Below are 24860 nucleotides of genomic sequence, written 5' to 3'. Positions count from 1 at the left end.
TTTGTCGCCTTTGAAATCATTGATATCTTAAACAATTTTCTTTTGATGTGAGCAATAAGAATGTATTTTCTAGATTTAATGAAAAAAAAACACTAATGCAGTTGCTTTGGGCCTTAATCGTAGCAATACTCAAAAGGTTTTATCAAATTTGAAGTGGATTTTGCCTCATTGAGGTTGTTAATGAGAAACTATACCAGGCTAATACACTTGGATTCGTATTGAGTTTTTTCTAGACATGTTCATTGTTAGCCTATAGAATTTTCTTTAAAAAAAAAATATTATATGATTTGAAGCTCCTTGCAAATTTTTGTATTGAGAACTATTTATTTATGGTCATATTTTCTCATTAAAAAAAGCATGTAATAAGAACAAGTTGATCATCACCACAGAATTATCACATTACAAAATCTAGAATGAATGATGTTTGTATATCAAAATCATAATTTCAAATAGTTAAAGATTATATGGAGCAAACAACCCATGAGATCGTTGTGATGACATTCTTACATAGAACTTTGGGAATAAATAAATATAGATATTGTGGGTAGATTTTTAAAAATAAGCAATTGCATGTCCATCTTTTTAATGATTTGTGCTAATGCAAAACCAAGATACGCAATGCAAATATGGACTTCTTGTATGATCTTCAAACCATTCAAAGAACGAGACCTAATTGTGGGCCACTTCAGCAATAACAGAAGAATCCATGTCCACCAAAAAGGAAAGGGCCAATGAGAACATATTGTAAATTGAGTGATCTTTCTTGGACTGCAATGGCTTGTGGTGGAAATTTTGACACAAGAAAAAGAGACCTTAAAAAATACTCTTTTAAATGAGTTTTTCCACTTGCGATTTGCCATTAGCTTCTTGTATTTCATGATTTCTTGATGGAAACAAGCATGGGTATTATGCATGAAAATGTGGATGATGAAGAGTTAAGGCATGAGCTCTTTCTATCTTGTTCACTTGTTTTGGATATACAATATGGAGATCGCGATAGGATTCAACGATTCTTCCCAAAGATTGTGTTGAAAGGAAGTTGGGTATTACAGGAGGAGAAGAAGAAGAAGAAGAAGAAGAGGGAGAGAGAAGAAGAGGGAGAGAGAAGAAGAAGAAGAAAAAGGAGAGAGAGGAGAAGAAGGAGAAGAAGAGGGAGAGAGGAGAAGAAGAAGGAGAGAGGAGAAGAAGAAAAAGAAGGGAGAGAGGAGAAGAAGAAGGGAGAGAGAGAGGAGAAGAAGAGAGGAAGAAGAGGGAGAGAGAGAAGGAGAAGAAGAAAAGAAGAGGAAGAGGGAGAGAGAGAGGAGGAGGAGAGGAAGAAGAGGAGAGAAAGAGAAGGAGAAGAAGAGTAGAAGAAGAAGAAGAAGAGGAAGGGAGAGAGAGAAGGAGAAGAAGAGGGAGAGAGGAGAATAAGAATGTGAGAAAGAAGAGAACTTGAAGAGAAATCAAAAGGCCAAGTACAAAGACTCGTTCGCGGTCATTGAGAAATCAAGGACACTCAGGGTTATGCGGACGCATGAGACCGGAAGTCCGTGGATGGCTCGTGACACCTAGCAAGATAACATTGACTATCCACTCGAAAAGGGTGTCCTCTAACCCTTCCACTATTCTTATTGCTTATTGTTTACGATTTTTCTTTCATACTTAAAGTGCATGATTATGAAAAGTTAAGTGTATGAGTTGCATGAAATATTGACTAGCCTAGTTTATGAAATATTATTGCACGGAATATTGTAAATACGAGATGATTGCATGGGAGTCAAGTGGACAAATAGAATGGATTTTGTATGGATTTACGCACTATGTGCATGATGGGTAAGTTTGATTGGAAAATTCTACATAGTACCGCACTAAGAGAAATGGAAGGGACACATGCATCTAGACTGTATCTTGAAGGTCTAGGTGAAAAGTTTTGCTTTGCTAAGTGTGTTAACTTTACTTGATTAAAGAAATATGAGTAAAAATCTGGAAGAATAAAAGGCTCTTAGATGGGTTGTGAAAAAGGCTTGTCCGTTGCCTTGGTTGACTAGTCAATGCTTTGAGTTAGGACTTAAGTTACCACAAGGAAATGCCCAAGGGGAAGAGAGCTTCAAAAGAAGTTAAGAGGTTAAGTATGATTTTCTGTGAATTGTTTTATCGATCTTGTTGTAGACTATCACAAATGGATACATTCCTAAATTAATAGAAGTTGGTGACTTAACTCTAAATGGATTGTTGATCCAAGTTATGCTTGGTTGTTTGAAAAGGGTATCTCCAAGTGAATATCAACTAGTTGTGTTGATAAGAGGAGAGAATCTTACTATGGATAGGTGGATCATAAGTAAGGTGATTGCTTGATGTGGGTTTGGATGCTAACCCAAGTTGTTTGTGATTGATAATTTCATGGCGGGAACTGTAAGGATAAATTGCCATGGGAATAAAAGGGATGTTTTCCCTAGTAAATGTTATTGGGCTGGTTGCTTGAGTTGTGGATGATTTCCTAAAGGGGTAATTAAGGAAGGATGGCGCTAGCTATCCCCCGCGAATCGCCGAACCCTAACCAAGGGGGTTATAAATCTACACTGAGAATGTGGACCGAACCCGCCGTGAGAGGTCTCTCCGTGGAAATTACTTAGCGTGGGAGGATGCTTGGGTGCCAGGGGGGGGCTATGACCGTAAATTCCAATGCCTTCGGACCCTACACAAGTGTTCTACGTGACTCGAGATGGGATCTTGAGGCCTTGATACTAGTTACAAGGCAGAATCTTGGTAGGATAAACCCTCGGGTTTTTTATTGTCGGGAGACGGAAGGATTTTTTTGTGGAGGCAGAAAGGGTCACTTAACTCTCTTGTATGGGTGGGAGATAAACATTAATTTGAAGATAAGTTAAGGAAGTATTTGATCTTGTTTTATCTTGTCTTCGCGTCTGTGCCCTAAATTACGTAAAGGAACTTGTGATTAACGAGTTGATTAAGGAAGCTGCTTTTATGTGTCAAACACAATGTGATAGGTAATTAGATAACTAAAACAACCCCCAAGGGAAGCGTGGTGGATGTGACCGTTGAGTCTATCCTACGGCAGGGTGGTCTCGATTAGCCGAGAGCTTTCCTCAACGGAATTTATTTGATGCAAACATTAGATAGACAAGGACCTTAGAACTTGTAAGTTAAAAACCTGATTCATACCGTTTTAGGGGACCGGAATGGGACTATGCCCTATGGGCAGAGAGGTCGAGCAATGCATCCCTCTCATTTCCCATTCACTTTGAACCAAGTGTGGTATGAGTCTGCTTTGGCCTAGTTGTGTCTACACAAAGTGGAGCAGTTGTAGACCGACTCTAGAAGACTGTTAGGAAGTCCCGATTACAAGGAACCCGGACTTTAGGTTGATCCTAGTGGGAATGGCTGAATAAGTTCTGTTGCGAGGCAGACTTGAGAGACCCTAGTTGGCAAACCCCGTATCATTCATTGGGAGTGCCGGGCGGCGTATTCTAGATACATCTCTCGATGGATTGCTAAGTTTCCTTGGATTAAATTGTTAAATCACAATATATACTTTTGGATAGTTTGGTTTCCAATCCAAGCCTTCACTACAAGGATTTAAGCCTATAGCGACGACGGGTAGTGATGCGAGTAGCGGCGTCGCTAAATAGCGATGCTCCACAGGGAAAAAAAACAGGTCGAAACTGAGCACGGCTTTATTTCGCGTTTTTGTGTTTTGTGTTTTGAGAGTGAGAGTGAGAGAGAGCGACCGTCGTGAGAGAGGGAGAGGAACAAGGCTTGCCACCGTTGCCGCCCTTGTTCGCGAAGGAGAGGAGGAGCCTTTATCGTGAAGAGAAGCCGTCCCACAGTCACCATATCTCATCGGTGAGTCTCCCTCTCTTCTTCTTTTGCTTATTTAAGGCTTAAATTACTTTCTCTTTTGCTTGTTTGGGAGAGGAAATGAGAGAGAAAGAGAGGGAGAGGGAGAGGGAGGGAGAGAAAGAGAAAGAGAAAGAGAAAGAGAAAGAGAAAGAGAAAGAGAGGGAGAGGGAGAGGGAGAGGGAGGGGGAGGAAATGAGAGAAAGAAAGAAAAAGAAAGAAAGAAAGTTATATTAACGTCTTCTAAAGACCAAAAACTGGCCTATGAGACAAACTGTGATACAACTGATGAGGTCCAGCTATCCAAAATAAAAGTGCTGAATGAAAAGCTAAAAATTGGAAACTAAAAATACGGTGCTGTGAGTGTGATAGGTGTCGTGTATGTGTATGTGCGTATGTAGCTCTGGTACTCCAGATAATGGCTACAAAAGGGGAACAAATGTCGGCTGTGATAAGGGAACAACTGTCGGCTGTGATAAAGTGGTGCGATGTGTATATGTAACAGATGCAGGGAGATATACTATCTTGGGATGTAGTAGCAGTCGTCGAAGTTACTAATAGCAGGTGATCCCTCCTGGATGCAGGATGTGGTACATCGGCAGTGGAGAAAGAGCCAACTGGAGGTCTGAGATCCAATGTGTCGAGTGTCGTCGGATCTCAGTCTGCTGTCGATGTAGATCAAGAATCCTCCGGATCTCCTGTCGGTGTGGCTGTGGGGTCCGAAACCCACGGATCCTCGTGCGGCGTTGGGTACGCTGGTCCTCAGCCTGCTGTAGTGTGAGCCCGGAGGTCTGGCTGGAGGCTGGTACAGTAGTTCTCACTCTGTCTGTCTGAAAGAACTGTGTAATAGTCATCTGGGTGGGCCCCTCTCTGACTGGGACCCGCTGTGTGCTCTGCTCTCTGATGTGCCATGCCTCTCCCAGAAAACGGCCAAATGATCTCTGATCCATATCAGTCATACATCCCTGAAGTAAGCTGCTCAATGTGTATCTAGATCTCAACTCTGAGTATGCCGGGCATCTGAGAACAAAATGCTCCTCACTCTCCACCTTTGATCTGCAAAGGGGGCATATCCTCTCCTCTCATGGGATGCCACTGGCTCTGCCACTCTCAAAAAGGGAGAGGGAGAGAAAGAGAAAGAGAGGGAGAGGGAGAGGGAGGGAGAGTTCTCTCTCTCCCTCTCCCTTTTGCTTTTGGAGAGTGTTAGGATATATTGTGAGAGGGAGAGGAAATGAGAGAGAAAGAGAGGGAGAGGGAGAGAGAGGGGGAGGAAATGAGAGAGGGAGAGAAAAAGAAAGAGATGTATACTCAAATGGATAGCTTTATGGAGATGTATGTCTACTCAAATGGATAACTTTTGTCTACTCAAGATGTAGTCAACTTGTGTGTGTATATATTTGAACGATAACATATCCATGATTATGGTAATGGCATGCACTTTGCTTTTTTTATGGGTACCATTACATCGACTCCTTAAGAGGGTTAAACATTGGTCATACACTTTATAAAGTCTAATTAGGAGATTTAAGATGCACGATAATGGACTTATTGATAATGGTATGCAATGTGCTTTACCATGGGCCATGTACATTGGTGACTCTTTAAGATGGCTTAAAATTGGTCATATCCTTCATAATGTCCAATTAGGGGATCTAATTGTGATATGCATAATTCCTTGTTTTTGTATTAACTTTATAGGCATAACAAATTAGTAATCATGCCAACTAGTCAACGGAAGGACTAAAAGAAAATGATCCCCTAGCTAATGGTCATTATGGTACTTCATCAAAATGAACCCAAAAGTATTGCCATAGAAGAAGAATCCCTTAAATTGAGCATAGGATATTTTCTTCAAAGGTTATGGCTATGAGTATAATTGATTGGAACAAATTTTATAACTATGGTACACATACACACCCCCCCACACAGGCACAAACATTTTTACTATTTGATATTGTCTTTGACATGGTAACCTTGTATTACATTGTTGCATTTGATGTCTTTCAATCATTATAATAAAAGTTGATAAATTTCATAGATGGCATTAATTTTTATACATGGATCTAGGACAAAAAAACCACATTACTAAGATGCTTTTTACTGAGATTGGTTTATTATTAGACTAAGAGATCCTCAATGATACTCATAAATTTTCTATACTGTCAATGTTGATGTTGTGCTAGAAAGAATATATGAATATATGGGTAAGTGTACATAAGCATATAGAATTTACTTGACATCTTGATATCCCATAACTAGGGTGTACGCTGACACATATCGCTACTTCATGATATTACTTCACACACGCACACGCATACACACATGCACACGCACACACACACACACATGCATGATTAATGCATATTATGATATATATGTAATATTGACTAGAGCCCCTCTAAGATACTCAAAGCCCTCTAGTGCAGTTGCATAAGTAATCCTAGGTGTCAACAAAATGAGACTAAGAAAGAACTATGATGAAACAAAGTGGAAAGTGATATTCATCAATGGCACCTAGGATTACTTATACAACTAGGATTTCTTATGCACCTAGGATATTCATCAACTTGCAACTTGACATACATCTCCAAAAAGCTATCCATTTGAGTCTCGTTTTTCCAAATTGTATTACAAGTCATTAAATTGTTTGTTGTAACGTAGACAAGATGGAAAACGAAGAAGGTCCTGTTGTTCAAGATCGCGAGGCGTATCTTAATCAGCGTGTCCCATGTCCTTGCTCTTAATGCAAGTTGGCAATTAGACGAAAACGCTGATTGTCTATAGAACACGTACGACGATTTGGGGAGTTTCAATCTGAGATCATTGATCAGGCGATTGCGGATTTTTAACAAATGATAATTTGAAGTTAATATCAATCATACATTGTACTCGCAAGCTAATTGAATACCATATACAATAAGATTGGGTCTTGCTGGCAAATTTTCTATCCAGGGAGGTGATGTCTCGTCCCAAGGGGGAGTGCACCCTTTGCAGCCAATTAGAAGAGTTTGTGGGTGTGCGATGGATGGAGTGCAGGAGCCAATCCACCACTCGCAAGGCCAATCTATACCGTTAATGCCAGAGGAGACATGCAACCTTCCAGACCTACCTACAATCAATCTTGGAGCCTGAGATGGAGGCAATGATCGATGCATTGATTCCCATGGATGTCGAGACTTCTGATCCGTTTAGAGAGGAAGCATCCATACCATTATATGATGGGTGCCAAGTATCTCGGTTAAAGACACTGCTTGCACTCTTAAGTGTGCAAACAAAATACGGGTGGAGCGATACGAGTGTGACCGAGTTGTTCAGGTACCTTGTACATACGGTTCATTGATTTTTTTTTGACACTATTATTACAAATATTTGTGCTTTTTCAAGGTGTTTTATGATTTTTTTTCAGCTTATTGAAATATCATATATTACCACCTGTAAATACCATGCTTGAGTCTCGTGATGATGCATGACATGTTTTACCGAAGCTTGGTATGGACTACAATAATATCCATGCATGTATTAACGATTGCTGTCTGTTTCGAGGAGTCAAAAATTTCTCAGACACTTTTCGCTCATCCCCCGCATAAACCACATGTTTCATACGTCTGACATGGCGAGCTTAACAATGTGGCATGTGCAGAATAGGTCCACAGATGGAGTTCAACGAATATCAGCGGATTCGCGTGCATGGAGTCACATTGACTCTACCTTCCCAAGCTTTGCGCGAGAGCCAAGGAATCTTTGGCTTGGTCTTGCAATGGATGGCGTGAACCCATTCGGTTTGCGCTCAACTTCTTACAGTGTGTGGTCTATAGTCCTTGTCAACTACAACATCCCTCCATAGCTTTCTACGAAGAAAGGACATCTCATCCTTAGCTTGCTCGTCCCAGGCCGCTACAAAGTAAAAAATATGGATGTGTATCTTCGTCCATTAGTCGATGAGCTTAAAATTTTGTGGGAGGAGGGGGTCATTGTGCAAGATATGAGCAGGGGCGATGGTCGGCGGTCAGCCAATATTCGAGCCATTCTCATGTGGACGATGCATGACTTTTCGGGATTGGGAGAGTGCTCAGGTGAGCATGTTTCCATTATTGCTGGTAATATCTATATTTTATCTCATTCAATAAAGTATTCACTAGGTCGTGGTGTTGGAACATGTCTGGTTACCTTAGGTTATCATGCATGTCCATTGTGCGGGCCACAGTTAGACTCCCGAAGGTCACGAACCATGAAGAAGATGGTATATCAAGGACACGCTACTTTCTTGCCAGAGGATCATGAACTCAGGGAAGGTTTCCTTGGACGACCTCCAACACATATGAATGCCGCAAGTTGGTACGAGTTGAAAATGGTCCACACGGAATCACATCCAAATGGAATGCAGTGGTTCTCAGTTTTCTACGAGTTGCCATATTGGACCCACTTACAGGTCAACCACTTGTTGGATCCCATGCATATTTTCAAGAATGTGGGTAGCTTGCTATGGGACCACATCACAGGAAAGAGAGACACTATAGGGGCACGAATGGATTTGAAGAAGGTAGGTAAGATGTAGGCGCTTTGGCGCAGTCGAGTGTTGATGGTCGTGTGCAGCTTCCTCGCGCTCCTTAGGTTTTTTCCACTAAAGAAGAGCGCATTGTGAAGCAAGTAATCAAGTCTATCCGCACTCCGACGGGTATGATGCGTTTTCTCAGGTTCGCATTTTCTAAAGACGATCAATTATCGGGGCTAAAATCCCATGATTGGCATAAGATATGTCAGGTTTGTACTATGAATGGATTGTAATTAGCGTGGGCATTTTGCTATTTGGAATGTATCCATTATTCATAATGCTTTCTCATTTGTGGCAGTTTATACTATCGATCGTGATCGCAGGATGTCTTACTCCAAAAATTCGCAGGGCCATTTACAAGTTGTCGACTTTGGTGCAATGGATTTCACAGAAAGAGATTAAGATGTCCTCTATTGAATCCGCGAGGCGGGGAGCAATGGAGACGGTCTGTCTCTTTGAGAAATACCTGCCCACCAACATGCTTACGATACAAATCCACCTTCTTGTGCATCTTGTAGACGAAGTGGAGATTGCTGGACCTGTCCATACTCGATGGATATTCTTCTTGGAGTGCTTCATGAAAACCCTGAAAGGCTTTGTGTGACAACGAGCTCGGCCAGAAGGTAGCATGGCCGAAGGTTGGTTGGTGTTTGAGGCGCTAGTGCATATTTCACAATGGCTACGAACGGTGGAACTAGACAATGAAATGCTATGGTCGCTGAAGATGATGATAGACTGACTGGAGATGTGGTGGTTGGAAATGGGGTAGAAAAAAGAATGGATGCCTCAGTGGGAGAGAAGGTGAATCGCTTTTGTATGTTGCACCATGCCTCCATGGAGACGTGGCTCGCCAAGTACCAGATTGCAAGGCAAGATCGAGAGGAAGTGTGAGCTGAATTTTGACGTAGTACGCGTCATTGACCGAATCAATATCCCGAAGGCATGGAGGAGATGCCACGGTTTATGTCAACGCGATAGTTGCATGGAGCCCGCAACATCTCGCGAAGGGACAGAGGTCTCAATGGAGGAGTGGAAATTCTCGAGGGGATGTAGTCCAAAGGTGATGAGGGGTTTAGAATCTGTCGTATCTAAATTTTATATGCGACATCTAATTTGAGTGTTTCAATGTACAATACAAAATATATAGTGCAGCGTGGTCACACGGACGGCATTTTTGCGTGGAGCGTATTGACAAAATGTGCTCCACAATGGACTGTGGTGTCATGGCAAGGTTCGAGCAAGAGATCCGGCGAGACGAGCAACGAATCCAAACATGGTTGTGGATGAGATGGAGTATTTTGAGAACTTGCAAAGTATTATTACGGTAGATTACCGTAGCTTCTCCATGATACTATTCGATGTGTAGTGGTTCAAAATGATACTTGGAGGAGCTGGAGCAATAGTTCGATGAGGTCCATCTGGATTTCTTGAAATAGATTCCGGAAAAAAATGGACGGATTTGCGCGATACCTTTGTGTTGCCGGCCCATTGTGAACAGGTGCATGGAGTCATTTGCTTGATAATTGTATTACGACATGGTTTATGTCACAATGGTTTGAACTCTCTTGTACGTGTTTGTGAACATGTAATCTTTTATCCAAACCCTCGATAACCTCGATGGTGGTATGTTATACCTTCAACTCCCTGAAGTGCGAGAGTACATGATCAAAGCAATGTTCCGAGCATAGATGAAGATAATATGCAAATAGAGGGGTCGATATTGCAAGGGGTGGAGGCCATCGAAAACTTGAAGCCAGCATCGGCTAACAATGATGGAAATACATGAGTCTAAGAATTCTTTGAAAATGAGGCAGACTCATTCTTTTGTGGTGACATGTCTATCGACCTTGTAGTGTATGCGGAGTTGTGTCAAGAGATTAACATGGGACCATAGGATACTTCATACTTGGAGTATCCACTTGCTCAATTCATTGACCAATCGCTTAAAGGGTACATAAGATATGTATTTTAAGTGAGAATCGCTATTCAACTTTCTTTATTTCTAAGCTGATGAATGCTGGGCAGCATGGGAAGCAACCATACACATGTAGATATGATGTTATAGGCAGTTGTACTGATTGAAAAATAGGTCACCAATGTGCACAAAACTTGTGGGTAGCTGGATGACCAATAGAACCAGCAAATGTAGCAGCATGACTTAAAAACAAGTCGCTTGTATGAACAACAACTAAAGACAACAAGGTAACACATGGAGAAGCCAATGCAAATTGATGATGTCCTCCAAAATGGGTGTGGCCCAGCAATATTAGACTCAAAAGTGCTGAGGGTAGTTGGCTAGAATGAGGGATTGAGGATGCACACACACACAACTCCTATTTATAGAGGATTGGGGGTACATTTGGGCTACTATAAAAAATAAGCCATTTATTTTTAAATTTTTTGGAGCCTAAAATAAAGGTTAATGCATCATAATTATGATTGAGTGAAATCCCTAATATTAGTGGTTCAACACCCCCTCTCAAGCCCAAAAAGTACAATGCCCTAGATGGTGTGCACGTCACATCTCCACCCTCTTTTCATAACTTAAAGATCCCATAGCAAAGCAACCAAGGCATCAATCAATAGGTGCACATCAATTGTTCACCCTCTTTTCATAACTTAAAGATCCCATAGCAAAGCAACCAAGGCATGAGTCAATAGGTGCACATCACTACAGCAACTAGTACCAATACTGGCCAACTATTTACTGCTAGCATCAATCATGACTGACTATCCACATGGGGTTTGATAAGACTGCAACCTATCTACTTGGGTTAAAGTAGGTAGGGCCAAGATAGTGTTGAAAAAGTGAAATTTATGTGCTAAGCAAAATAAAATCACACAAACATATGAGAGTTTGCACAATTAGATTGCAAGATACTCAAACTCCCAAGTCTGTAAATGCAAAAATATCTATAAAAGCAAGCCTAAGGCATGATGGAACTTTCCTCCCATGCACCTCAAAACACAACTCTTGAGTCTCTGACACAACTAACACCTTTTGGAACATGGATTTCAAGCCATCAAACCTTTTTTTCTTTAATTTTTGTGACTACAAAACACAGGTTCGGCACTGGTTCTTGTAATAAGTCTACATAAATTATACCTAACAAATTTTCAATAGATAGAAGTCTAACAAGCACTCTTACTAATTTTGTTAGCCCTCATATCTTATCATAACACAAAGTCCATAGAAAATCCACTCTATAATGTCCAAAAATAAAAATTCTTCACCTTGCTTCCAAGGTCCTTAGATATTCCCAAAGCAAGAGCAGTCTTTCATGTACGTGGAGCACCAGTAAGAAGTAGTGCTTGTCCAACCATCTTTTTTTGCTGGATCATATCAACCACCAACCCTGCTGCTTCTCTAGCATATTCTTGACCAACAAAACCTGATCCCATACCCAAAGCTGTTCCATCTTCTTGATTGTAAGAAAAATCAACCTCTTCAGTCATTCAACTTTGATATAGCAGTTACATGGCCAATAAATGTGTTAAATTGCACGTTACAAAATTGTTAGTTGCTGTTGCTGCAAATTTTAATTGATCTAAGTTGTACCTACACAAAGAGATGTCATAAAATTCATCCATATGGCATGTGAAGTAAAGATGTCTGAAGAGAATTACAGGAAAAAAAATAGGCTTTTCAATAATATAAGCAACAATTATACATAAGTGCATTACATGTAAACAAAACATATTGATTGCACAAAGTACCACTACATGCAAATGACCCCATAGTAAAGTGGTGAGGCTTGACACAAATACAATAGTGGCTAGATTGCAACATCAATCTATTAAGGTTGAGAAATTAAACTTATACTGAACAGGTCTAGTAGGTTAGAGTACCACTTCTAGAAATTACTAAATGCTGTTGGATGACTTATCAAAACCCCCTCACTTAAGTGAAATATGAAAACTGATTTTTGAACCAATTAAGAACCAAATTTTCAAACCCAATGCCTTGGCAGACAAGGTATGGGTAGCCAATCCTCAAGACATGCACCATTGAAGAAATAACTTGAAAAGAGCCAACATGCATCAAAGCTAAATAAATGATTTGCAAGGGCCAACATGCATAAAAAATGATCCCTCCATCCTGTCAACTCATTTGATTGAGCAAAGGGTATATGAAATTGACTAAAATTGTTCAAACGTGGAAATTTTTTGGACAGAAGTGGACAAGACAACATATTGATGCCACTTTGCACATGCTTGTATTAAGCCAAACACCATGTTACTCAGGCCATGCACCACTTATGAACATGTAATTGTCTGTATATTGTAGAAAATTTGTATGCAAGACAAACTAGACTAGAAGAATGTGACATATAAGAGTTTGTGAGAACATGTGAAACCAATTGGCATGTCAGCACCAAGCATTTGCGAGAAAATGTGGCTAACCAAGTCATTAATCCAAGCACACAAGAATGCAAGATGAACCCAAAATTGATTGCCATGTCCATCTGATAGTCGAGTACACAAGAGTGCAACATGGAACAAAACATGCATGCAATGTCCCTTACATAAAAAACCTACCATGTGCTGATCTTTACATGATAACAGTTACAATGGCTTGGCTACATGATTAAAACTCCAAAGTAGGACACAACTTGCAATTTGAATGTCTGTATATAGTTGAGCATTTATGTATTTTCTTGTGTGGAAAACCAACCATGCATAATTCTTATATAATAATATAAGTGTAATGGCTAGGCTCTGTGTGATCAGAACTCGAAAGGAAGACTAATAGCATTACAGTTTGCAATGTGAACACATGTATGCTTGTTTGAACATTCATTTTAATAAAACGAAAACAACACTTTATGTCCTTTGTGAAACCTGCCATGTGCATACTTTCTGCATGATAAGGTTGCTGTTATGGCTTGGCTTTGCGATCAGAACTCCAAAGCAAGACATAATAGCATGACAATTTGTAGTCTAAACGTATGTATGCTTGTTGAACACTTGTTTATATAAGGAAAAAAAACAAAAATGGGATGGGAGAAGCGACCTTCAAACTAAGGCCTTTGATGTGCATGTGGGAAGCCATCCACTGCTTCTTGGTTGTGGACTGCACTTCCTTGATCTTCATGGTTGTGCAGGGAAGGAAGTTAGGGCTATTGACACTCTGTTACTGTGTGTCCAGTATATTGTAGCAGAAATGCATGACTTCCTAAACCCTGTCCCTCTCTTGTAAGAAGCATAAAATGTTCATTGCCGTTTTGTTTTATTTTTATTGTTATTAGTATTGTTATTGTTATTCTTACTTTTAACCTCATTTTCCCTCGTTCTTGAAACTTCAACAACATTCTTACACTCTAGTAGAAATTGTTTTAGAGGGGCTTCTCACCATCCCTTCTCGGAAACACACTAGTAGAAATTGTTTTAGAGAGGCTTCCCACCATCCCTTGTGAGACTCACAACAAGCTTTGGTAGGTCCAAAATAGAAAAGATACCAATAATATATGGCTTGTCATGGAGAGTTTCATAACTTTTGTAAATTGCAAGAGTTTGGAACCTCTGCATATTTATTTTAGGAATTTATAGCCTATAAAAGGTAACTAGCATGCAAGAGGTTATATAAGTTTGCAATTACTCCAGCTTTACCTTTAAGACCCCATGATTTGGATACTTGGGAAAGATAACATGCAAAAATATCCTCTATGTTTGAATAGTTTGAGATGTCATTTGAAAAGGGTTAGTGGGAAACCCCTCTCAACACTAGTTCACTACTAAGGCATTGTAATGTCCTCAAGTCATTATTATGCCATTTGGTATTCAGAGCTTGATGTACATTTTCCAAATGCAATGTAAACAAAATAGGACTAGACTAGCGGCACTGTATGTAGAGGAGCATGCACATACAACATTGGATCTTTTCATTGAACTAAAAAGAGCAAATTGAAGGCATTTTAGTCTAAAGTAATAAGATGAGGGAAAATGGAGTTCTTTCAAGCTGTTTATTGATGAAAAATGAAGAAGGGGTCTCAAGGGGTAGATGAGCACCACATAACCTTGAGTTGGGTCCAATTATATTGTTGTTATATTATTGGTTACTATTATTGTTGTATTGTTTCTATTCAACCACTCTATTGTTGTACTCTCATAGGTAGGTATCAAGCGCCCCTCAAGTATGAAGCTATTGAAGCATTTGAGGGACCAAAACAAGGCAATATTGCCACACACATATGTAATCGAAAGAACTTTCTATGCAAGGACACTTTGCATCAAGATCAAGCACCATGAGATACATGTAGATTTTCTTACAATGAAAGCAAGGGGTTGTTTGCATGTTTTAGGACATATTGTTAGCATGTAGATTTGCTTATGATGAAAGCAAGGGATTGTTAGCATGTTCCTGGATAGATTGTTAGAATGTAGATTTGCTTATAATCAAAGCAAGGGGTTGTTAGCATGTTCTTGGATGGGTAGAAGGCCAACACTCTTTCCTTTCAATGTCATTAGAGTGGGAATGAGAGAGGTGTCTACACAAGTGGGAGGTGGGATAAAATCTCATGTCCCATCTCCTACTTCAATTGCCATTGAATACAAAAAATATAAGGTTGGATCTAACATGTTTTAGTAATGTCTTGGAAAGTGGATGTAGTCTTGAGGACACTATTGTTGGTTAGAAGTGGCAACATGATTGTTCTTTGGCCTTTTAGCCTTGGGCTTGGCAAACCGTTGGATCATATGGGGAGAGTTCCATGGTTGCAAAACATGAAACAATTTTGAGTTCATGTTGAGACAATGTGAATACTTTGTGGATACATGTTTGAAGATTACATGGTCACTTGTGAATTCATATTTGTGCATGGCTATTTGGGAGGCCATGTCTTGGTTTGTATGAGTGATGTCACTTCCAAGTATTGTGTGGCTGATTGACAACAACACTTGAAAGAGGGAAAAGGGGTTTCAAGTGATAAGCCAATGTACATGGTTTGGGGTTGCGAGAAGTAGTTTTGCATCAATGGGTGCTTTGAGAAGCATCTTTCAAGAGCACATATTCTCTTCTTGATAAAAAGAAGAGGAATGCAAACGGATACATCCATTAAGTGTGTCTTGTGAGTAACATAATGATGTTATTGATACCTTTGTCACAACAAATTTCATCTTCATGACTCCCTTTTTTTAATAGGTTTATATATTGAGGGGGATGATGTATATTGAGGAGGGGAATGATGTGTCAAATAAAATTGGTGAAATAAAACCGGACCTATATGGCCTAAGGTGGGTACTAATAGAGATAATAGGAGCTCCTTCATCTATACTTAGACGACATGAAGTTCATCCAACACTCCTTGTGTTTTTCCCAATGCACCATAAGTGTCACACATGTTCACCAAAGCATTACCAATGAGTACAACATATTTCTCCAACAATTTTGATATGAAAATCTCATCACAAATTCATTCACCCTTATTGAGTGCTTCTACACAAGTATAGGCTTTCAATGCACATGTAAAGGTGACTAAATGTGGAAAGTGACCGTGTTGCATCTTATCAAAGCATTTTAGAGCTTCATCATCATGGCCATTTTGTGCATATCCTACAATCAGTGGATGTCATGAGAATCAATCCATGAACAATACATTCATCAGGTACTTGTTATGCTTTTGCAAGAGCACCACATTTAGCATACATAGTTATTAAAGTGCTTGTAGCATAGGGGCTTCCTTCAAGTAAGTGCCGTTTGCAAATGTCCTCATGTTGCCTTGTGCTCTTGTATAGATTGGTTTGCTTTGCACAAGCCTTCAAAAGTCCCATAACATGAGTAGTCTCCTCTCAAAAGATAGTTCCTTTCTCCTCTTGAGGCTCCACTTCATTTAATTCAAGTATCGATGTTGATTCGTTTTCTAAGCTCTTCAAAAACCTAGGTTGGATTGTACTAGGAATCCAACCACAAGGCCTCTGCTGTCACTTTGTGCTTGAAATCTAGAGACCTTTGCACTGGCCTGCGGTTGCAATGGGGTGAGAGAAAAATCCATGTCTCTATGATAGCTCATAAGATTTCATGTTTTGCAAAGGTTGATAATGTCATGATGAGATATATCGGGGCAAACTAACTTACTGTTGTAATTGTCCTGCCATAGCGAGGGATCTTTAAAGTACTGCGTCCATAATGACTCCGTCTTCACTTTCTTGATATTTTATTGGATGCAAAGGGGAGTTACCGATTGCAAGACCATCTCTCTTACTGAGACTTGAAGAAATGCTATTGGTAAGAATGATGATATACTTGATGATAATGGTGAATCATGGTGACGATGATACCTCCTCTCCTACATCTCTAATTACATGAAAGGATGGAGAGAATTTGTTTAATATCAAGCCGTAAAGTGGCCCTTTGATGGTATAGTATGCATTAACCTAAAATCAAGGACTCCTTTTTTGGAGGTGAATAAGTATTCCATTATTATTAATGGTGTTAAAAAAGAATCTCTAGGTCACAAAATTGGAAGCCATTTGGCTAGCTAAATTAGCTCATTATTGCTAAAGTGATTCTCTTTACAAAGTCCCCTAAGATACCACCAAAATTTTGGCCATATTGCAGCACAAAAAACTTGCCCATCTCCTTCTCCTAAGAGGAGTTTAACACGTGCCTACCATATCTCACATAGTGTAAATCACCTAGTTCTGTTAACAACAAAAGTTTACAGGCAGTGACAAAATTTTTTGGGTTGTGAACAATTAATCCCCATTGACTCAATTTGGGAAGAACCTCCCTCCAAATTTGGGGGGCATAGAAGCTGTCCCCCCCAGAATAAGTGTGAAGGTGTTTTCACTCCTCCACAGACACATAGGCCGTCTAAAATACCTATGTTCTTTAATTTTTAACGTATAAAAAGAGCACCTAAAATGAGTTTCTAGCCAAATACTCTATTTGTGAGAGGAGCCCTAATGTTCCAAAGATGAACAAGTGCCCCCTCAATCTCAACATCTGACAATTCAATGCCCTAGATTCTACAAATGTGGCTAAAGCCAGGTCTGCACCTTAACAATAGCTTCCTAACATGAGTGGAAGACAATGATTGGCTGATCTTCTTGCCTTCTATGCATGGGGGGGGGGGGGGAGGGGTGCTATTCATACTAAGATGCAATTTACTACTACACCATTGTACCACTTCTATTTTGACCACTATCCATGATAGTTTACAAGGTTGAGTGAGTTGAGCCACCTCTTGATTGCCCTCCTCCAACACTTCTAATCTACCTTGATGTAGCCAATGCCTAATTTTAAGGACTTCGTTTTTTTCAAGATCCACAACTCTTAACTCATAAAGTGGGCCACTTTACTCAAGATAGTGAGCCACTTAACTTGAGTACAATGTTGCTAATTTTTTGGAGCCATGCACCATCTTCATGCACCATTTTACTAGCATATTTCCTAAAGGGCAATGCTAATAAAATTGCAAGGAGAGGGAACAACTATGGATGCTTTGCCTCACCCGACAAAAGCACATGTGTTGCCTATAATCTTCAAGCTTGGAAGTTGTGTAGATTTTAATGTGAACACAAGGTAAATTCATATTGATGAAAAGCTATGATCCACCCCCCTCCCCCATGTTAGTTGTAAATATTGGTCTCATGATAACATATATGCTTTTAAGTATTGATTCCCCTCCCCCCATCTTCCCCCCACCCATCCCCTTCCCACCCCACACACACCCCCCACCACCTCCGCCTCCCTAAAAAAGTGTGCTTCTGAAAAATTTTGAATAAAAAAATCCCTAATGTAAATTTTACATGAGGTGCATTTATAAACCCCTTCTGTTTTTGGAAAACTATAAGTCAACATAATAAAAATACCCTTTATTTTGAACTCACGTGGTATTTACATGTTCCATAAGGTGAACCCCCCTAAGGCCTACCCATGTTCATGCAAGTGACCAAACTCATATCTAAATATCCAAATGCATGCACAAACACTAACCATACTACTCTCATAACTAATATAAGCAAATACTAATCATTCACAAAACATTAAGTAGATCTTTGCATGCACTCATAGTATTAGCTGATTTGCATTTAATACCCCTTTTTTTCCACATACACATTGGTAAACTATTCCCTTCTTTATCCAACTTTTCATTTAAGGAAAAGGTTACAAAAAGGAAGTTGAGTTATGAGATTCCATGATAATGAGGAAACTATGCTTTGTCCATTGCATGGATACATCCTTGAACATAAGTACTCACAAATACTATCCATATTACTATTATGACTAATATAAGTGAATATTAACCACCCACAAAGCACTAAGAGGGTTATTGCACTCACTGGCTTTGTAAGCTAGCTTGCATTTAATGCCACTTCTTTTGCATATATACATAGGTAAGACTTTTTTTATTCAACTTTTTCGTTGAGAAAAATATTAGTTTCAATATTCCATGGTAATGGGCCACCTATACCACCCTATGTGAAGACCCTCTAATTAGGAAATTAAATACCAATGTAGAAAAATATTAACTACCCACAAAATAATGTTGGGGTAAAGGCCAATGGCCGAAAGTTGAGTGGGATATCTCTTGTATATGTCCACACTCAATCACATATAAGTCAAGATAACAAAGAATAAGGGTACCATTCATTTTATACCCACATAACTCTCTTGCATACTTCTCTCTCTCTCTCTCTCTCTCTCTCTCTCTCTCTCTCTCTCTCTCTCTCTCTCTCTCTCTCTCTCTCTCTCTCTTTCTCTCTCTCTCTCTGTCTCTCTCTCTCAATTCTTTGGCACTCCATAGCTTCTACCTTGCACCCCAACATTGTTTCCCTCTCAATAGGTATTAGAGTAGCATTCGGTGTTTGTGGGAGCTCATGCTTGGAGTGAGGAGCACGAGGAGTGAAGCTTTGTCATGAAGGTCAAGGATTCGAGCTTCTCTTTTGATAGTAATGCTTGTTGTTTGCACATTGATTGATGTATTATTCTCATCGTCGGGATTTAGATCTAAGTCAAGCAGGTGCTAGAGTCATTGAGACTCAATTTGGGATTACAATAGTCTATTTTGGCATTGATTTGATTATCCATTAGTGGCTAGGATTGAAGCAAAATATCTTGTCATTAGATGATTGGGAAGAGATATTGATACATGGTTTTGATGTATGTAAGCACAAGGCTTGCTTATGCAAGGGGAGAGCCTCTACTTAAGGCCCTATCTTGAGCTCTTGGATTACTCTTGGCTTCAAATTTCTCACATATTTTGATTTATCTTGAAGGATCTCCCACACATGTTTGTACTCATGTTGTAGGGTTTATGTAGGCCAAAATTGATTTATAAAGAAAATTTATTGTGCATGTGCATACGCAAAGTCCAAGTTGGGGACTTATAGCGGTGTACAAAATATAATGTTTGCAATAATATTTTTCCATCCTATGAAGAGCATAAATTCCACACATTAAAATGTGTACTCCAAAGTAATAAACCTGCCTAAATCCATCTAATTATTTGCTCACCACAACACAAAACACATTAGTATTTTTCCATCTATCTACTAGACATAATGTAGCCAATATCACACATACATATTTGCACAATAAGTGTAGATTATATATCAAAAATACAAAATTCACAAGAATCAAAATCATTTAAATTTTATAAAATTTGTAAATACATATAATTTTATAATATTTCTTGGGAGTTAAAAAGCAACTGTTTCTGGTTGATACTCAAAGAAAAATATATAAGGATAGCCAACCACATGCAAGTGTTGCCTCTTATGGTGAATCTGCATGGTATATTAGTAATGTCTCGTGCGGCAAATCTGTACTATAAAGTTCTAACTAGTGCTATCTCCTATAGAGAATGTGCACTATAAAATTTAATGGATTTTATATGAAACACTACCTTCTATGGTGAATTTGTGCTCGTGGGATATTTAATGTGATTATGAGTGGTAGACATTTATTAAATTGTCATATATTAAGAGTTAGCGTTGATTTTTGAATCCATTGTGATTCCTCTACATAATGATTTTTGTACTTGACTAAACTTAGTATTGTATTGATTTCCTATTCTAGTGGTAGTCTGGTCATGGTCAATAATTACTTTAGGAACTAAAATTTCAGCATCTTCCTCTAACAAAGGAGGGTCATCGGTATAGAGGAGTAACAAGAGGTGCTTCCTTGAATGGTTTCAACAAACTAATGTGAAAAGAATTATGTATTTGTGCCAATGAAGAGGGATGCCCAATCTAAATGTACAATAATCAAAATTGTATAAATTTCATACATTTTATAAATAAATGTAATTACTTAACATTTGCAAGCTCTCTTTCAAGATCTCATGGGTGATTTATGCTTATAACTCCATTTATATCTAAGATTTTCGTCTTTCATGAACAATAGAGTGTTGAGAAAGCTTCCAAGCTTCATGAGCTCAAGTGGACTATAGTTTTGAAGAGCTTTAACGAAGTAAGGCCAACCAATACGTTCTAAAGAGTCAATGCATTCTACACTGTCTTGAATAGTAGTAGGCCACAAAAATCTATAGTATATGGATTCTTCTATGGCACTTATATCTTGCTTCAAGCACTAGGCAAGCAAAAATCAAGATTGCAACATTCTTCCTTCATCTTATTGGCATTTTCCTCTTTAAGAAACCCTAGGAAATTACAGAATAGTAGGAACAACCATGGATCTTCTACAACAAGCTCCTCTCAAATACTACATCACAATGCTTTTGATCAAGGAAGTTGTTGTCTTAAGGGTTTGAGCTATTTGAGTATCTCACTGTACTATGACCATAAGCTTGATCCACATTTGAACTGTGGATAGATCAATCAAGCCATTGAGTTCTTTCCTGAAATTCTTGGTAATGTGAGGCTCAATTAGGAGAATCCTGTGCTATTTTCAGCTAGGGAAAAAAAATAAAAAACCATGGGCACATTAGGGAAATACTCTACGTAATGACCTTGATCACCGACTAGTTCATAACTATGGCAATGTGCTTGGAAAGGCTAAGAAGTGTAGCAGTTCAAGAGTTTCTACTTCTCCAGAAAGGTGGAGTGATAGTTGGGGATTTTGTAGGTTGGGCAAAAGGAGGATGATATTGATCAACAACAACTTTACTTTGCAATCCAACTAGAGAGTTTGACAAAGGAGCATATAGAGGCATATACTTCTCTAGAATGGTTGGAGGGGAATAAACTAGAAGGTTCAACTAAAAGATGATTCTCTTTGCCCCACAGGAGGCCTCCATTGCATTAGAAGATCTATGGCATGGTTCTCTTGGTAGCAAGCTATCCTTTGGACTCAACTATGGGTGAAATCGAAGGAGATTAAGGAGCTTGGCCATATGCATCTACTATTAGTTGCTAACATGATAGGAGTAGTAGTAGTATCAAAAGCAGAAGGCAGAGCATGGCCATGAGTAGGACCAGGTGTAGGGGTAGGGGGAGCAATAACAATGATAGTTGCTACTGGTAAAGCTAATCTGGCGAGGGTAGGAGCTAGTACATGGGCTCATTTAGACATCTCTAGACTAGTTTGGAATTTGAAATATGACATAGCTTCTGGTTACCTCCATGGTCTTGGGCCAACCATATTTGTAGTCATATTATGAAGGTCCAGAGCAATATCTCTATTCTTGGAAAAAGAAGATGGACTTATACAGCCTTTCATAAAGAAAATGATAAATGCAATAAGTCATGGTGTCCTCAGTCTTTGGATTGTTGATAGTGGAAGTGATATTTTGACCATCTAGATCATGCATCCAATCCAAAAGAGGTAAACAATGGAGCTCGTAATTGAGGTAGGAATCTAAATTAGTAGCAATAGTGAATTTTAGGGGGAACCATCTTGTAGCTAAGTAGATTCCATTTGTCTGGAAATGTCCACAATTGTAACTAGACTAGAAATAGTAGCCTCTACAGATTCTGTGAGATGAGAAGGAGGTCCTACACCAATGCCATTTGATTGAATTTTTTAAAAGTTGGTAATTAAGATCAAAGAAGGAGACGAGCCAGCCCAAGATCAAAGTTGTTGGAGAATATTCAAATGATTGAAATATAGAATCAATCCGCCATCTATCATGCCATGGATTCTTTTAAGTGTGTGAATGATGCCCGCACAAACGATAAGCCCTTAGGTTGATTTGCATTAGAGGATCTTTGGACAATTCTAGTAGCCTTATGATTGCATAGAATAATTGAAATTCTATCACATTGGTGGGCAATCTTGCTAAAGATTGCGAGTTTTTTGATCCAACAAGGGTTTCACTTTGACTCAAATTCAGTGGGGGACATTTGATGATCTAAAAGAAAAACTAGCAGCTTGCATAGCTTGGTCTAAACAGCTTGTGAAGAGGCACCTATAGATGCCCTCTCTTTTTTGATGCTTCATTGGTTCTGAGAGCAACAAGTTGTGACAATAGCACAAATAGTGCTCCATTCTTGATGTAGAGGTTGAACTTACTTCTCTCATATCTTGGTTGGGAGATTTGCTTGGCCGGTTAGATAAGTAGATGGGTACACTAAAAGATCAGCTAGCTATTGTTTAGTCACAAAAGGATGAAATCTAGCGTAAGGAAAAAGAATGGATGAAACATTATTGGAGATCAAGATGGATATTTAGAGAATTACTAGTGAGATTTCAGGTATGGCACATTTAAGTGATATCTTTGCAAATCCTTTTGCAATAGAGCAAGATTTGTCTTTGAAAGAGCTTGATGAGTACCATGCCTAACGCCAGGCACTTTAGAAAGAGAAGAGTGATCGATTGCATATAGTTCTTGATTATGTTAGTATCATGCATGAGTTGTGAGTTGTCCTTGTTGGCACCACCCTTGGCATGGATTTCTTCAAAACAATGAAAAAAGTACATCCTAGCTTGGACTAGTCTATATTTGGACAATCAAAGAGCATTAACAATGACACTGTTACCTCCTTATGACAAGAGAAGAAGCAATGTATAAATAATCTTCAAGATTTGAGAGGCTCTTTAATTGAGATGTGGAACTCAATGGACACTCCAATAGAAGAAGAACAACAATTTGGGCATGTCACTTGAATCATTCACATGTCTAAAGATGAAGTCTTAGTTCTTGGTGCACTTGCCTTGGATAACATTTAGTAGGTAGAGATTGACGTTAACTAATTGGATTAGTTGAAAGAAAGCAAAACCAAGGAGTTAGTCATGAAGAAACAAGAAGAATTGGATGAGATCTATAGACAAGCCCATATGAATCCTGATCTTAACACAACATATGATAAAATTCTAGCTATCATAGATTTTGGTACGTTTGACCCATTTGAACTTCTAGCAAGAATGGATCATTAGACCATTAAGGAAAATAAGGAAGCATTAAGGCCAAGGGGTCCACTAGGGTTTATAGTATGGTACCACGTGAGTGTAAGGGTGGGAGGGGGGTTATTTAAGGGAAGGAAGGTACATTTTATAAGGTAAGGTCCCATAAATAGGGGGTAGATAAGGGGTATTTTCATATATTTCTTGCACGCAGGTGACGTCTCCTTATTACTACTAGTGAATCCCTCGTGGCATTAAGTAGAAAAGAAATAATCAAGAAAGTGGAAAAATGGATCTTAGCTTGTGAGGAGGAAAGTTGGTTGGAGGATCATAGTAGGGACTAGAACATGTATAATGGCACAACAGAGGAGCATAACTTACTTTGAAATGTGCACAACGGCTTGAGGCACAATGAATAGACTCAATAATGGCCAAGACCATAGCATGGGAGGAGGAGCATGGTTTTCCTTTCATTTATGATAGAGTTCGTTTGCTAGATATGCTCGATGAATACAACTAGCTATGATAAGAAAAGAGGAGGAGAAATGTAGATCTTGGGATCAAAAGAGGGTTTGTGATGCACACTTGAGTCCCTTTATCACGATCAACTCCCAAGCTTGGCATCACTACTAAGCACATCTCACAATGTCTACATAAAACTTTTTGTAGATTTCGAAGAGTTGAATATTCTCACACATGAATTCCAAGAGCCATAGGCAATGTGGGACAGTTTAAGTACCACAAACAATTCCAAATAATACTCTATAGATCATGCTTTAGCTTTGACAACTTCAAAATGGGATGAAGATTAGGGAAATATTAGTGAGCATGGAGTAAACATAGTGGACTGTTATGGAAGTAAAACACATTCAAATGGAAAACTATTCAATTTGAGGGCTTCTACAAATGATATCCACTACTATTATGCTTCCCTTAGTGGATTTGATGGAATAAGGGCACCTCTAAATTTTTTTGTCTCAACTCAAGATATTCCATTCAAGCAAGGGTTGATGGTATGCACTATCAGGCTATACACCACTTAAACTCATATGTTCTAGTAATGACATCATCTGATAGCACTAATGTAGCTAGTGTATTGAGAGCACTCTCATTGACTTTACAAGAAGCTCAATGGTCTTTATATAAAAGAATTCCAAATTTACACAAGCGACTCAAAGTGGGGTGAGCTAAAACCCTACTTTGTAAACCTATGTTTTGCTTTGT

General features: G+C 39.1%; 1 pseudogene; it reads left to right on the top strand.

Moving 5' to 3' along the window:
* Nucleotides 1–21328: 21328 nt before the first annotated feature.
* On the top strand, nt 21329–24269 carry LOC148016221 (65-kDa microtubule-associated protein 1 pseudogene; annotated as a pseudogene).
* Nucleotides 24270–24860: the final 591 nt, after the last annotated feature.

The sequence above is a fragment of the Lygodium microphyllum genome, chromosome 23 (genome assembly GCF_053477565.2).
Source record: "Lygodium microphyllum isolate KBCC chromosome 23, Lygodium_microphyllum_v1.1.10, whole genome shotgun sequence".
NCBI lineage: Eukaryota > Viridiplantae > Streptophyta > Polypodiopsida > Schizaeales > Lygodiaceae > Lygodium > Lygodium microphyllum.
This window is presented reverse-complemented; position numbering and strand designations above follow the sequence as displayed.